The 16,490-nt window shown below is 50.7% G+C and overlaps 1 protein-coding gene and 1 pseudogene across 9 annotated transcripts in view; both read right to left on the bottom strand.

Annotated features, from left to right (window-relative positions):
• The window catches only part of ANKRD11 (ankyrin repeat domain 11), a 189,457-nt gene that overhangs the window by 76,253 nt on the left and 96,714 nt on the right, over window positions 1-16,490 (bottom strand). The window lies entirely within an intron of this gene.
• LOC144380320 (transcription and mRNA export factor ENY2 pseudogene) lies at window positions 13,580-14,013 on the bottom strand (annotated as a pseudogene).

Genomic DNA, 16,490 nt, shown 5'->3' with positions numbered 1-16,490 from the left:
CGGAAGGCCCAGGTAAGGACCCTCCCTCTGCCACCAACTGACCCTGAGGCCCCAGGCTGCTCAGCCCAGCTCCACGCTCCAGTTTCCCTAACGGAGAAAAACACATTTGGCAGTGACCGATCTCCTGACGAACAGGACTTACTGAGCATTAAAAACTGCTGCAGGAGAACAGAGCACGCGTGCCTATGCTCCCTCCTGATGCACCAGGAGGGAGACGGACAGTTCCATTTCCACCAAAACTCTCTCAAATACTCACAAAAGGAACAGCTCACAAAGAGGGCAGCATGAAAATGACATCTAACTGAGCTATTCCTAAGAAACAGACTAACACTTTCAATGTCACAGTCTGGAGTGGTTTTCATCGGGCCCACCCCCGCCCTCGCAACAGACATGGGACACTGGTGGCCCCAGCTGGCAGACAGGGACGCGCATGGGTTCCCCTGACGCCAGCACACAAGTCCAGCGGAGCTGCTCTGGGGCAGGAAAGGGGGAGGGCAGCGCAGGCTGGAGATCTGTGCCCCCACCCCAAGAAGGGGCTCTACAAGGTGACCAGGCTGACGCAGATCCTGCAGCACCGCACTAGCAGCCCCCAAACTCCGCAACACAGGAGGGGGGTGCGGGGCTGCAGGTGCGCCTCGTCCTTGCCAGGCCTCTGCCCAAGGTCGGCGAGTCCTCACACTCACACACCGAGCTCCCCCACAGAAACCAGGGAATCATGTCGACAGCAGGCGCACTGACCGGGGAAGGCAGCGTATCAACAGCCAGGACATGAACCCATCAAAATGCCCGTCTCCCACATTCTGCCCATTACACAACACCAAAGGCTGGGTCATCAAGAACCACTATCTAGGGCACCTGGGTGGCTCAGTTGGTTAAGCGACTGCCTTCGGCTCAGGTCATGATCCTGGAGTCCCTGGATCGAGTCCTGCATCGGGCTCCCTGCTCGGCAGGGGGTCTGCTTCTCCCTCTGACCCTAACCCCTCTCATGCTCTCTGTCTCTCATTCTCTCTCTCTCAAATAAATAAATAAAATCTTTAAAAAAAAAAAAAAAAAAAGAACCTCTATCTATCTATCTATCTATCCATCTATCTATCTGAGAGAGGGCGAGAGCACGTGCACACGAGAGTATGCATGTTGGGAGGGGGTGCAGAGGGACAGAGGGAGAGGGATAATCCCAAGGAGGCTCCACACCCAGTGCAGAGCCTGACGTGGGGCTTGATCCCATGACCCCAAGATCACAACCCATGCCAAAATTAAGAGTCGGATGCTCAACCAACTGAGCCACTCCGGCGCCCCAAGAACCATTTTTTTTTAAAGTCCTACTGAAGCTCCCTGAAGTTGGAGCCAGAGAGCAATGGATTCCAGAACACAACAGTAGGAGTAACGGTCTGCACTGAGCCCAAGGGCCCCCCCACTGATTCCCACTTCAAACCAAAAAACCACAACAACCAAGGACAGTACCTGACTCTCTCATAAAAGATTTTAAACATTCAATTCGGTGAAACATTACCACTAGAATTTACACCCTTAGGAGGAAAAGAACAAGTCAGCACATAACGAGATGTACTATATGATACTCCAAGCCTAAGAAAAAAGCCACACAATGCTGTCCTCTACGTAGAGAGTGAGGGAGCCACCCACCACCACACAGTACCATCCCCATCTTTTCCTCCATCAAGAGGGTGGAGGGAGCCACCTACAAGAGGGGTCTGCAGGAAGCCCAAGCCAACAGGCCCACCGAGAGGGAGCCCCTGCTCTGGAACAAGGCGGTCAGCAGGTCTTCAAGGGATGGTCATGAGCACCAGCTGCTTGAACCAGGCACTGCTGAAAAAACAAAGGCCGAGATTCTTTTAAAGTCTTCAACTATTAGAGATACTGCCACGCATGTGCAAGCACAGTGACGTGATGTCTGAGATTTACTTTAAAATATTAAAATTAAAAAATTTTCAAAGAAAACAGACACAAATAAGCAGGGGAAGGGAATAGATATGGCAAAATGGGAGTGACTGTTGAAACTGGGCTCTCTAATTTTGTCAATTGTTAGTGGAAAGATAAATAACAACTTTAACTTTGATGTGAAATCAGAAAGCTGCCCTGTCTCGGTGGTTCACTGAAAGTCATTCCCTGGCAATACAGTGTCCATCCTCTCAGCCAAAACTGCTCATCCGTCCCCTACGAGTGTTCCCGCGTGACCCAATTTCATAGCGTCATTCAAGGATGGTGGCGTGCACACACACGTCGGAGGAAAGCCAGAGAAACCACAGTCGGTGTTTTCATTACAAAAAAATGAACATTCAGGTCATCGTTAGTGAGCTCTCCTACTGTTTCAGATCCCTGGACGGAAAGGAGACAGAACCGCTAGCCAGGGAGCCTGGGGGGGTCATGGGTAAGGAAAAGGCCTTCAAGGGTCATCCAGTCGAACTCAAAAGAGTTAAGTCACTTTCCCAAGATCCTAAACCAAGCTAATGGGTGAACTTGAACAAAAAAGCCGTATTTCCAAAATCATACCAAAGGAAGTGGTACAGCTATGGGCTAAGACGCAGTATCTGTCCTACCAACGCTGGACCATGGCCTCGCGGCACCTCCCAACGAAGGGCTGCCAGCCATGCTGGGACAGAAGGCACCTGCCGTAGCGCATCCTGGTCGCTACCCACCATCAAGCACCACGACCACGGCCAGAGCAGCTCCCCTTCTTCCCTGCGCTGTGCTGCCCCCTGCAGGCCCCCAGTGCTTGACTCACGTCCCAACCCCAGGGGCTCCAAGGCTAAGGTGCACGAAGCAGTGGAGGGCTCCCTGTTAGCCCCTTCCTCGTGACCAGGAGGAACATGGTCTGCAGGTACTGGAAAACCAACTTGAGAGTCTGCACATCTCATTTCAGAGCGCAGGAAAGACCAGACTGTACCATTAGCTACGCTGCCGACCTCATCACAGGCCCGATGTGGTGCACAGACTTCCTGAACCACAGGAAAAGTGCCATTTTAGAAAGCAGACATGTACAGAGGAGATGCTAAATGCAGCTCACAACACTACCAGAATCCAGCCACTCCACAAAGAAAATAACTAGCACGTGACTAATACCAACGTCTGAAGTTCACGTTCCCCTGAGACGCCCCACATGGCAAATCACAACACTGGACTCTCACTAACACACTTAACCAGGGCCCCCCCGGGGGTGGGGGGCTCCAAGAACACAACCTGGTGTGGAGCAAACACACTCTATGACCTACCCTCGTACCTTCCACACTTACGAGATGGGTGTGATCAGCATAATTACTTATGATTAGAATTGTTGATTCTACTTGTTTCAGAAAACTAAGCCCCTCAGACACAGAGGTGACAGCTTAAGTCTCGGCAGGCGGGACCCACTGGTCAGGGTCAGGGTCCTGGGCCCCAGCCCAAGTGACCATCTAGACCAGCCAGCTTCTGGAGGAGAGCCTTAGGACCATCTGGACTCTATAAAACAGGAGCAGCTCTCCCCCCAACATGGAAGGAGGCCTCCCCCCGCCACAACCAAACCAGACTGGCCAGTGGAGAGGCGGTCAGGTCTGCCTCTGAGCTGGGGGGTCCCATGCATCCTCCACCACCTACTGAGCCTCAGTTCCCCTTGCCTCATCCACCAAAGCAACACACACCCACTGCCCCCAGCTCTGATCTCTGCCTGGCGGGTCTCCCTAACGCTCATGTCCCAAGACCCAAACTCAGTTCAAGTCTTGCTTTGATCTGAAAAGTTCTCTAATGCTGCCTTTGTCCCGTCCCTTCCCTCCCCAAATCCTCACCTCCTCTCTGCAAATCTCCTTCCTCTGAACCTGGAGTAACCAGGGGTGTTACTGGACTATTTGTTAAGATGCCTGCACTAATGATAATTGAGGTGAACTGTGAGAACCTGAGGTCTACAAACAATTAATGCAGCACTAAGACCCAACAAGTACTCAAGAAAAGAAAAACCCAGCCTACAGGCAAGGAAAACAATCCCTAGATGCTCTGGGACAAACTCAGACTGACACACTATTGTGCTTGCCAGCGCACGGACAAAGCACGTGGTGGGGCGGGGCGGGGGCGGGGGAGCGCCTCAATGTTGCAAAAAGACAAAACTTTTAAATAATTACTTTCCTGGTAATTTCCTTCACCTTCTCCCCTCCCCCATATCCTTTAAATATGTCCCTTATGCAAAAAAACTCTTTTTAAAAACCTTACTATCAGACTTGCAAATGCATAGTATTTTTTAATTTTTTTTAAGAGAGGGAGGGGGAGGAGCAGAGGGAGAGAATCTCCATAAGGCTCCACACCCAGCATAGAGCCCAACTTGGGGCTTGATCCCATGACCCTGAGATCACGACCTGAGCCAGAATCAGGAGTCCACCCAGGCACCCCCAAAATGTACAGTATTTTAATAGAAATCAACCAGATCTTGTGCTTACTGATCCTAGTTATTCTCTTCATCAAAAAAAGTACTGGAAGAGAGCAGGGCTCAGCAACTCACAGCCATCATCTGTCTCTGCAAACACACTCCTCCTGGAACACAATCACGGTCTCCGTCTCTGCACCCTCTGTGGCTGGCCGGCCCTGCTCGGAGCTGCCTTCCCCAGCAAGGCCCCAGAGAGGACAGACAGATGGCCGGAGGCAGCGCGTGTGGGGAACGAGTGCTCCCCGACGCTTCTGAGCTGCACCACCCATGCAGCCTGTCCTGGGAAAACTGTCACTCGGGACATTTCGGTTCAGAGGAGAGGAGCCCCTCTAGACAGCCCTGATTAAAGAAAGCACTTTAGCACCTCTGTCCAGGTAAGGTATGGAAAAGACAAGAGTCAAAACACCCAGGTTCAAAAACCATGGGATTAGTATGTCCATTTGCATGTATAAACGATGACTTGGTAAGCCCGGAGGTCCACCATCCCGGTGAGTGATGCTTCATCCCAATTCTTGATCCTGACACTGAAGCCTAATCACCATGACAATTTCCACAGAAAATAACAAAAATGTGGAGCTTAAAAAGATACTAAACTAAACTACGTGTTATTAAGGTACAGATAATTCAGGTGGAAACAAAAGTAATAGGATTATAAAGCATGATTAACTAGCATGGTATTTTTTCAGGGCTTTCTTTAAAATACAGGTATACAAAAAGATCTTGAATATTAACAGCCTAAGAAAAACACATCTAGGGGCTCCTGGGTGGCTCAGTCGTTAAGCGTCTGCCTTCGGCTCGGGTCATGATCCCAGGGTCCTGGGATCGAGCCCCGCGTCGGGCTCCCTGCTCTGTGGGGAGCCTGCTTCTCTCTCTCCTCCCTGCTTGTACTCTCTCACTGTCTCTCCTTCTCTCTCTCTCTCAAATAAATAAATATTAAAAGAAAAAAAAAAGAAAAACACATCTAAATTTGTCCATAAGCCTGATTATGAACCTGGTGATAAGCAAACACAGTGTGAATTTAGCAGTGGCTAGAAGATCAAGAAGGGTGAGCAAAAGCACACCCTGCAGTCTGAGTCTCCAAGGGCAAAGACACACACACACACACACACACACACCCAGAGGCCCTGGCCTGCAGGCACCCCCACTGTGGTCAGGAGTCACTTCTGTGACAACCACAGCCAGGAAAAGCAGAACAGAGGAGAGGAGACACAGAGTCTGGAGGACTGAGAAAACTCTTGGGCACTGTTCTTCCCTTTTGTGCATGTTTCTGTGGGAGGTGTGGGACTGGGGAGACTTTGTCAAGGCAAAGTCCTTTCAGGCCCATGTCACTGTACAGGGTACAGACGGCACACGAGGAATCTAAGGTCAAGGTGCCTATGGCCACAGCCAAGCCCAGGCATGCATCTGGATGTACTAACTCTGCTACCCCTCGAGAGGGGCCAACCAACAGAGAGAAGACTCAGCGCATGGAGTCACCTGTGCCCACTAATACTCTTCAAAAAGCTGGCCCTAAAATGTGTGTAGCTGGGACATGCCTGGAGAGCCTCTGTGACTGGTTCCTGGCAGGTGAGGACAGCCCCACGCCTGCCCCAGACTAGTCATGAAGCAGTTCCAGGAGCGGTCTGCAGGCAGCAGGGTATGGAAGGAGGCTGACATGCATCTCAGCAAACCAGGCACACTTGGGCATTTTATCTCATTTTAAAAAATCTAAGAATTTCTGAGATAGACTGTCTACCAGTTTCTAAGTGGAAGGAAAAATTTATAAGATAATTTAAAAAAGCAGCAGCAGCAGCACCAGTGTAAACCATGAGCAGGGCCGTCAATATGCCTTGAAGCTGGCTGTTGGGCTAAGAGCCCAGAGAGGCAGAGCCTGCGTGAACTGACCGTTGCGCAGACCCGACAGGGCATCCAGAGCAGCTCCCGCAGTGCGCTCGGCACCAGCGCACTTCCGAGGGCCACACCTGGGTCCTCTGCCCTCTTGGATGCAAACTCCCTCCGGACACAGTGCACACAGCCCCGGGTACGTCAGATGTGTGCCTGCTTGCCAGGAGAGGACTGGCCGTGAGCGGGGGGGAAGAGGGGGCAGACAGGATGTCACCACCATGTAGGCTGTAACTACTTCCCATGATTTCCTAAGATACAGAATTTTCACCTAAAAATTTTGAAAATGCAAAAAAAAAAAAAAATTTAGAAACCAACCTGCTGCAGGACCTAACCATTTCAGTTTCCAATCCTCATTTCTTACACACATACACCTTCGTCTTTATTCACCAAACATTCTATTTTCTGCGTCCTGCGCTGCTCAAGCTCTGACTCAGGTCCAAGTATAAATGAGCATCTATCAAAGCCTCCCTTCTACCAAGAAAGCCACCGTGAAAGATGCGATTTCTGGCATCCCAGCTGCAGAGTGACAGTGCGTTTTTAACTCCTCTTCTCCTCAGCTGCGGATGACCATGAGCCTCAGGGAGCACATGTGTCCACACCTGCATCCTCGGGGGCTGCACGTGCTGCAGACCCACACTGAGGACACCGCCCAACCCAGGGAGGTGCCCTGGGCAGTGAAGAGTGGACATTTTTGCTGTAAGGCCAAATAAGTCTCCTTAAAAACAAAAATCAACAGGACACAGGCTCATTTGCAGAAAATCTAGAGAAAAGTGCAGGGCAACTTGACTGAGCTGCTGAATAGACAGCCGCAGGCTGGCTCTCCCACCAGTTTGCTTTCTGAGGGGGGAGGCGGGTGAGGAGGAGGAGGAGAGTGCTAGAGAGAGCTGGTGGCAAATACGCAAATCAGTTCTCACTGAAGTGACTGGCACTAGCACTGTAGGGTTCTGGCCTCGAGACAATGGGACCCGCACCCAGCACGTCATTCCTGAGGTCAGGGACACAGACAGACAACTGAAGACAGTGAAGAGAGCGAGCAGACCTGTTCCGCAGCAGGTGCTCCAGAGGACAGCTCGCTGCACAGATGCACCAGCCAAGGTGCTTACGGGCCCAGTGCCCAGGCCCTGAGCAGACTGTTCATCATCCATCCAAATAGGGAGTGCAGGGGTGGGCATCGGAGAGGGGACGGCCAGAAGGGAGGCACACCTGTTGGTCCAAGCGCACCGTCGGAAGGAGCGACAGCTTCCCCACTGTAAAAGCCCCAACCTCACACTTGTCGACAAAAAGATGGATTATGGCAAGAATTCTAGTTTACACAAGGCTATGTGATTTCCTAGTTACGTGAACAAGTGACTCACACGGGATGACACGCTTTCTGACACCAAAAGGAAGACGGAGTTAATCCTGCACAGAGGTCAAAAAGAAGGAGATGGTCACAAGGAACCCCCAGGTTCAGGGAGGCTGTGGAACCCACCACACACAGCGTCCTCCCTCCCTGCAGGCGGGGTATCACCTTCATCTCAACAAGGGGGAGCATGCAGAGGCTGGGCAGGCTATCCAAGGGGGCTGCGGCCCGGGGAGCAGCACAGCACAGCCCAGCCCCACATTAGATCCATGTCCAAGCGCCCTCACCGTGGCAGCTGGTTCCAGGTGAACACATGTCCTCAGCTGGCCTGGGAAGCAGAGCCTCAGGCCTCTTCCAGAAGAAACCTTTACAGGAAGAGGAAAAGCCCCCTGCACCCAGACTCATTGCCTTGGGCTGCCGAGTCCTGTGAACCAGTATGGAGCCAGCCGGACTCAGGGTTTGAAGCATCCCCCATGAGCAGCCCCAAGGACAGTGCACACAGCTCTGGTTCCACACACCGCCGCATTCATCTGTCCAAAGCCAGAAAGAAGCCCCATCGACAGGTTTGTTGGGGAACACAGTCCACTGAACCCATCTTTCAAATTCTCATCTCAAGAAACTGAGGCCCTTCAGTGACTCCGATTCAGGCTGGAGGTATTTGCTGTGGGTGTGTGTGCACACGTGTGTGTGTGTGTGTGTGTGTGTGTGTGTGTTTTCACCGAACTTACCTCATCATCAACTGTTTAGTGAACATTCTCAGCCCCACGAACAGAGGTGACGGGCAGGAGAAAGCCAGGAGACCTCTGAGCCATGCGTCACTCACTCGGTGACCACAGTGCAGCCATTCAAGCTCTCTGGGCCGTGGCCTGGCCGTGGCAGTCGGGGCGCCTGAGTTAGCTCAAGGGTACATTCTTTGGCGGCATTCCCTGAGGCTTGGGACAGGTGCTGCCCCACCTCCTCCCTCCTTTCCCTGGGGCCCTCAAAAGGCACCAGAAACGTTAAAGGCTAACGGCCACCGCAGGGGACACCCCAAGCGGAGCTGAAAGAAACGTGTCAGTCTCTGCTTCACCTGAAGCCCTAGCCTTGCAGCCTAGCCAAGAAGCACAAATAACCAACGAAGCTATTTATTTAGTCCTATGCCATGTCAACACCTCTTTCTTGTCTGGGTTTTCAACTTTCACACCACTGTCAGTTATTAAACGTTACTGAAAACACCTGATTATCAGTAAAGCGCTAACTCAGGCCTGGCTCATACTCCCCATCACCCTAGAGCTGCAGTCCCGACTTGGCTTGGCTCAAGGGGTCTGGAGACAGGAAGCGGAAACGAAGTGTGGTCTCTCTTTGTAAACAACTCTTTAATGTGGAAACAGCAGTACGTTTTTACTGTAAAACACTTAGACGATACGGACACATCAGAGGAGAACTAAAGACGAATCCCCACCACCCATGTCTCCCAGCAAGACACTGCGGTGCTTTTTTTCCTTTAAGTAGGCTCCACGCCCAGCATGTAGCCCAACACAACCCTGAGATCAAGACCTGAGCTGAGATCAAGAGTCGGACACTTAAGAGAGACTGAGCCACCCAGGCTCCCTGGTGTGCATTTTTTTAGCCAAAAAACGAGATCACACTGAACCTGCTGCTTAGGGGGCTTAGGTTTCTGAACCAACGCTCCCCACCTCTCCACTTAAGATTACAAGTGTTAGGCCAGAGCAAACTTTCTCTCCATCAACTTGAAACACAATTCATGACCCAGATCTGCTGTGCCTGGCTCCACACTAGCTTATAAAATGGCAAGGACCCATAATCCTGACCTGGTTCCACTGCTCCGCTGAACAGGAAAGAGCCAGAGTGGAACGACTCGTCTGTGCCAAGGTGCCACAGAATGCGCACAGGCTATCCTCCGTCACTCGCTCTCCAGCGGGACTGACCCACATCGTTAACACAGAACGATGACCCTGCAAAAGGCTCAGACAGAGGCATTCGGTTATGGACTCCCCACTGGACAGCTCCTAACGAGACCAACGGGGAAATCACAAGCTCCCTCCCAACTCGGACGGGTCCCTGTGGCTCTGCTGGTTGTTTCATCTTCAGGCAGCTGCCAAGAGTGACCAGCAGCCTCTTGCCACCCGGAAATACGTGCCTGTGACATAGGCAAAAGAGATGCTGTGGTGCTGATTAAGGTCAGAGACAGGGTATGGGGACCAAGGGCATCTGGAATATAAACAGGGAGGAACCACAAAGGGAAACGATCATTCTGTGGTTAAAAGTTGCAAGAGAACAAATATCTACCAGGAGTGACGTGATTTAAAGTTCCCAAGGAAATCCAAAAGCTTCCTCCTGGCTGTGACTGGCTCCTCGGGGGGGACACCAACAACCCCCCACGTACACATGGACGCCTCTGTGCAACGGGAAGTGACCCTGGAAGGTACACCAGAACAAGTGGAGGCTGGCAGCCAGGGCCAAGTTGAGACCCCACGGGTGTCAAGCGGACAATCAGATGGGCGAAAACCAAGAATCTGAGCCAGGCTGTGATGGCACCAAATGGGCATGTGTGCGGATCCCACCCTACCCCCGCCTTCCTGTCCCCATGACAATGTCCATGAATTCCAGGCAGAAAGGTGACCACATTTCACACCCACTGGCACCACACAGGAATTTCCCATGCTTTGTATCTGTCAACCTCAGCTCCCCTTGAAGGAGACACTCCAGTGAAATCAACTGGCAAGATGAAGAATCCAAATGGTTCCGACCCTGTCCTGAATCAGGGAAGGATATTCTCAGGCTCGTCTCAGACCCCACCCTCAGACCCTGAGGCCTGGAGCACTCCGGGAAGGGACTGACACGACTGCTCCAGCCAAGCCCAGAGAGAGCCTGCTGAGAGGTGGACAGAGCTACCCATGCACAGCCTTCCGGAATTCTGGGATAGATGGATCTTCAAGTGGGGACACAAGTCCAAGCACACCTCGGGGTGCCTGGGTGGCTCCGTCAGTTGAGAATCCCACTTTTGGGTTTGGCTCAGGTCACGATTTCAGGGTCTTGAGAGATCGGGCTCTGCGCTCAGCATGGAGTCTCATTGAGACTCTCTCACCCTCTCTCTCTAAAATAAAATAAATAAAGGGGCGCCTGGGTGGCTCAGATGGTTAAGCGTCTGCCTTCGGCTCGGGTCATGATCCCAGGGTCCTGGGATCGAGCCCCGCATCGGGCTCCCTGCTCAAGTGGGGAGCCTGCTTCTCCCTCTCCCTCTGCCATTCTCTCCACTTGTGCTCTCTGGCTCTATCTCTCTGTCAAATAAATAAATAAAATCTTTTAAAAAAATAATAATAATAAAATAAAATAAAATAAATAAAATCCTTAAAAAAAAAAAAGAAGAAGAAGAAGTCGTTGTCCAAGCACACACCTTGTGAAGAAGGCTAAGGTGTCTGGGAACATACCCGCCTTTTGTGCAGGCAGTCACTTGCACTGAACTGGTTCTGAGCCAGCAAGATTACAGCGTGAGTCAGTCACCTAGGTATCAAAATACAGCGAGATCCAGAACACAACACCTATCTCCACACACCAATACGGAAAAAACAATGACAAAATCTCAACTCCAGAGATCAGGGGCAGAACAATGAGAAGGGTGCCTCTGACCAGATCAAATACGGGGGGCTGGCACAGATGGGGGTGACCTGGGGGGGTCAGGGGAGAACAAAAAGATTCACTGTGGAAAGGGGCAGAGTAGGTCTTACCAGTTCTCATCACAAGAAAACAACGGTGACTCCGTCAGATGAGATGTGGGGTAAATCCACCGTGGGATCACTGCACGACACACACATACCCTAACCCTACCCCTAACCGTATGCATGGTTATACGTAACTGTATCTCAACAAAACTAGGGGAAACATCGTCCAAACTTTAAACTGGAAAGGGAGAGGAGACGATGTTTTGCTGCCTCCTGCCGCAAGCAGATGGCCTCTGGCCTCACACGCACACTCTACAGAAATCACGTCTAACGGTCGGCAGCTAGAAGCACGGGAGGTCAGTGAGCTGTTCATGGCCTGTGTGGGCACGTGCGTGCGTGGGAACACGTGAAGAGGTGGCTTTTCACGGTAGAGTCTGTGTGAGAGAAGGGAGAGCGTCCAGAACATAGTGACGGTCAACAAGGAGACTTGAGACTGTCTTTCCCTGGGTCTTTACAAAACAATAAAACACCCACCTGTTCACATCCTCAATTGGCAGGGAAGGTGTTCAGCTTCCGGGAAGAATGTGCCCACGAGAGCCCTAGGTATGATAAAAATGCCCACCTCACAGCAAGTCAGACTGGAGGGTGACTGGTTCTGCTGGCCACCAGCAAGAGACAAATAAAATCAGAGAAGGCAAGGTCCAGGTGTCAAAGCGATTTACATTTCTGCCTTCAGAAATGCAATTTATGGGGCGCCTGGGGGGCACAGTTGGTTGAGTATCTGACTCTTGGTTTCAGCTCAGGTCGTGATATCAGTCCTGAGATCGCATTGGTTCCTCGCTCAGCGGGCAGTCTGCTGGAGATTCTCTCTCTGCCTCTCCCCTGCCTCGCACACGCTCTTCCTCTCTCAAATTAACAGATAAAGCTTAAAAAAAAAAAAACAGAAAAAAAGGAAATGCAATTTATTGCCAACTATTAAACAAACAAAACATGTTTTATGGTATTTGTAAATTTATATCCTCCTCATTATTCTCTAATCAGACCACTGAGTTATTTGAGAAAACACTGACTAAATGTTTTGTAGGCCACCTCACAAACAAAACCTTTCTGATACTGTTCTGCTGTAACTTTTCTGAAAACAAAATTTCAAGAGAAGGTTCCAATTCTCCATGGCTAAGAACAGATCTCCAGTGGTTTACAACCAGAGCGCGTGAATGGACACCTTGCTTACAGCCGAAGACAGAGAACGTTCTGATCTGCCCCATCTACCACGACCAAACAGATAGATGGCCATCACACTCTTGAGGATCTTGGCCTCTGGCTGCGAAGCCAGACCAAGCCCCCCCCAACCCAGAAAACTGGGGAAAGCCCATTCTGCAAGTCAACAACCACCACCGCAGTTCTTCCCTCGCTGTGCAGAGAGGAGGCACAAGAAGAACCTGGAGAAGCCTCATGTCCCCGTGGCTGGGCCGAGAGCTGCTCTTTGTGGTCTCCTCAGTCCCACTGAGTGAGAAAGGAGAAGCCAGAGGTCCTGTTCCCAACAACAAATATGATCAAAGGACCATGTCTGCCTTCTTCACTCAAAGGTTCTCAAAGACTTCAGAAACATAAATTCATTTTAGTACAACCCATCAGCCATGGCCTTTGAAAGAAAACAACCCCACTCAGCACCATTCTTCATTTTTTGGTTAACAGAAAGCCCGGTGCTGGTAGTGACAGGACTGTGTGGAGAACCTGCTGCTGGGTGACATGGGGACAAGGCGCCCCGAGGGGACCAAGAGGCTGGTGCCTCAGCCAGACATGAATGTTAGGCTGCCACCACCTACTTTCCAGGAGACCCTCTCTCAGTCCAATCACACGGGCTTGTGCGGGAAGGACCACCGCCCAGACACAACACAGGCAAACTGGGACAGTGAACTATCTCCAATATGGGTGCCGCTTGGTCATTCTCATTTCTGTCAATGCCACGAGCTACCCCAGGGTCACCAAACCTCTACAACAGACTGTGGAGGGTCAAACTTTAATATCTGAGCTAATCTCATTAGAGAAGAAGGAACTCAAAGCCCTCTCAATCGGCTTTAAAAAGTTAAGGACCACAATCTCAACAAAGTCGTGGAAAGTAACTGGCTTTGTCCTATTTGCCAAAGCCAAAAGGGGTGCCAGGGTTTCCTTATTGCTCCTCAGATTTTCATGTTTTATTTATTTTTCATTCATGAGGTATTTATTAAAATAACACATTTAGGGAAAAAAATCAATACAATGTATACATCATTAGTGAAAACTGTATACCATCATACAAAAAAGGATTTTATTTTGGGAAAGTGATTCTTAATTTATGGCAAGTTTTACTTTCAGAAATAAAACCACAAAACAACACAATCTCATCCAATCTGAAAGGCTGGCATGCTGAGCAAGGAATGTATTCTTTGTAGGAGCTCCTTCTTTGCACTGTCAGGTACCAGGGCTCTGCCTTTTGGTGTGATTTCAGCCACCAAGTCATCAACAGTAACATGTTCTAGTCCTTTTTCTTTAATTACCTCTTTACAGTGTGCCTTCAACTGGTCCTTCCAGCCACATTCAATTAATTTAGCTCTCAGCAACTCTTTGAGATGTTCTCTTTCTCCAGTTTCTATCAACTTTTGGTTAATCGCTGCTCTCATCTGCGCATCTTTGTTCATCTTGCTAACCTACCACACTCTGCGGCTGCCCGGACCTAGACCCTCAGTAGCTCCAGATTTTCATGTTTTAAGTAAAGCCCTTACTGATTAAAAAATACTGGACTTCAGATGAACAATTTATCTACTTTTAACGTGGGCCAAAGAAATAATAAACGCCACAGTGCAAAAATGAATTCTTGTGGAGAACCACATTTCCAGAAGTTAGGTGACAAAGAGTGACAAGGCCGTAACCTTTCTTCTTTCCCGCAGCAGGACATCGAGGCTTTCAAAGGCAGAACCGGCAGTCCCAGGGAACCTGCCCATGCTCCTCCTTGCCCCCAACGGGGACACGACCGCTCACCAAGGCCTTGCTGCCCACAAGGCACCCTGTCCTCAGCTTTGACGGCTGAGAACGGAGAAGCCAGCACACCCTGGGGCAGAGGAGGCCTTCTCTTCCCTACAAGGATCGCTGCAGGAATGGGGCACTGGGAACGGGGGCACTGGGAACGGGGGCACTGCTCACATGTGCCAGGGAACAGTGTTTCTACAAGAAGCCTGCAGGACCCAAGTAATGACGGAGGTGCAAATCCTGACCTAGTGCAATCACCTCTCACCTTCTGGTAGGTGCAAAGAGCAGATACTTTTACAAGTTACAAACATTGTTATTTAAGAAAATATGGCCTTGAGAAGCACAGATTACATCAAGCCAAAACAAAAACCCCAGTCATTTTCAGACAATACAAGGACTTCTTTTAAACAGCATGTTCATAAACTGGAAACCCGAAGACTGTGGCCCGTCGCTGGCCACCTGCAGGCAAGCGGACGTCTAGTCCTGGTGGCATGCCCCAAGTGCACGCCCCCGGCAGCGAAGACACCCTAAATCATTCGCTAACACCCGAGGTCAAGAGGCAGGAAGGGCTTCAGGTGTCAACACAGAGTCTGCCGGGCCTCCCAGCACCGGCTGTGGTCAGAAGCCGAGGGCCCCCCACGCAGAAGGCCCTGTGAGGAGCCAGCGGACAGCGCTGCAGCCAGGCAGGGACCCGTGAGGCAGAAGAGCAGGGAGAGACCGACCACGCTGGCTGGCAAGGGTGAAAGCAGGCACAGTGCCGGCAGGAAAGGCACACAAGATTTCTGGGCCATAACACCAAGTTAAAGAAACACAGCCAGTCCAATGACTAATGCAGGCGGAATGTAAACACGGGGGAGGAAGGGTCAGGAGGCCGGCTTCTGGCAGAGCCACACTCGCTCCCTCCGCTCCCTCCTGCATGGAGAAGACAAGGCGGGCGGGACGCCTGTGAGGGGGGAGGAGGGGCTCCCGCAATTCACGCCACACACTTGTGAGTCTGAGGCACTTCTATTAAGACTGCACCCATCTAGTGGAACACTGTCGTAAACGTTCACTTGGGGGGAAAAAAGGACTGTACTCCTATTGGGTTCTTTTTTTTTTTTTTTTGAAATAATTTCCACTGATAAAAAAGTGCAGAGTTCCTGGATACCCTTCACTAGGCTTCCCCTAACATTAAAACCACACATCATCACAGTGAAATGATCAAACTCCAAAGACCCACAGATACCATGCTATTAAAAAAGCACAGGCCTTACTCCAATTTGACCATCCTGCTCCAGCCCAGGCCCCGGGCTATACTTAGGGTCACATTCCCTTGTTTTCCTTGTTACTTTTTAATGATATAAAATGAAACAACAGTATTTAAAATGACATGAAACAGAGTGGAAGCAGTTTCTTCTTTGCATGCAGGTCTGTCAAACATGCACAGAATTTATTTAGAAAACAAAAAACCCTCAAGAGAATTAAAAAGTCAGAACCCTGTGTGTGTGTGTCAATGGGAATATTTAGATCAGAGAAGACACAGTTTGAAGGAAATTATCCGGAGGTGTGCAGAAGTCCCCTTGGGTCTTCAGAAAGCAGGAAACCACACAGGGGCAGGCAGGGAAGCACGCACAGATGAGAGACAGGGCTGGGCTCCAAAGGCCAGAGTGCGGCACAGGCACTGGTGGGGGGCAGGGCGAGCACTAACCCAAAACTGAGCGAGGCCCTGGCCTGCCTACAAATCCTAAAAGCAAGACCTGAAAGGAGCAAACTGTTTCCAAGAACTAACTGGATTCCAGAACAAAGCCCAGGAAGATTTACAGGAATACAAAACTATGCAGCACCCAACAAGGCAAAACTCAGCGTCTGGCATCCAGATACTCCCAGACATGAAAGCTGGAACGATCTGAGCAAAAAATCAATAGCATGGTACAAAATAAATATACATGAGTCCATACCGACATCAATAAATCACTGAAGAAACAAAGAAGTGGGCTGAAAACACAAACCTTCCCCACAAGGAGACGCTCCCCTCCCCTTGCTTGTGTGCTAGGCTGTGGGCCTGCTCTGAAGGACAGAGGACAAAAGCGGGGCTGTGACTACACCGTGCAGGAACCTGGCAGTTGCCCCCATGACCAGGTGGCCGAGGCTAGCCCCCACAGGCCACGGGGACAGCACACACCCCAGACCGGATGTGAGAAGACACACCCTC

The sequence above is a fragment of the Halichoerus grypus genome, chromosome 15 (assembly GCF_964656455.1).
Source record: "Halichoerus grypus chromosome 15, mHalGry1.hap1.1, whole genome shotgun sequence".
Classification (NCBI taxonomy): Eukaryota; Metazoa; Chordata; class Mammalia; order Carnivora; family Phocidae; genus Halichoerus; species Halichoerus grypus.
The sequence above is the reverse complement of the archived record's forward strand: the minus strand, read 5'-3'. Positions and strand labels throughout refer to the sequence as shown.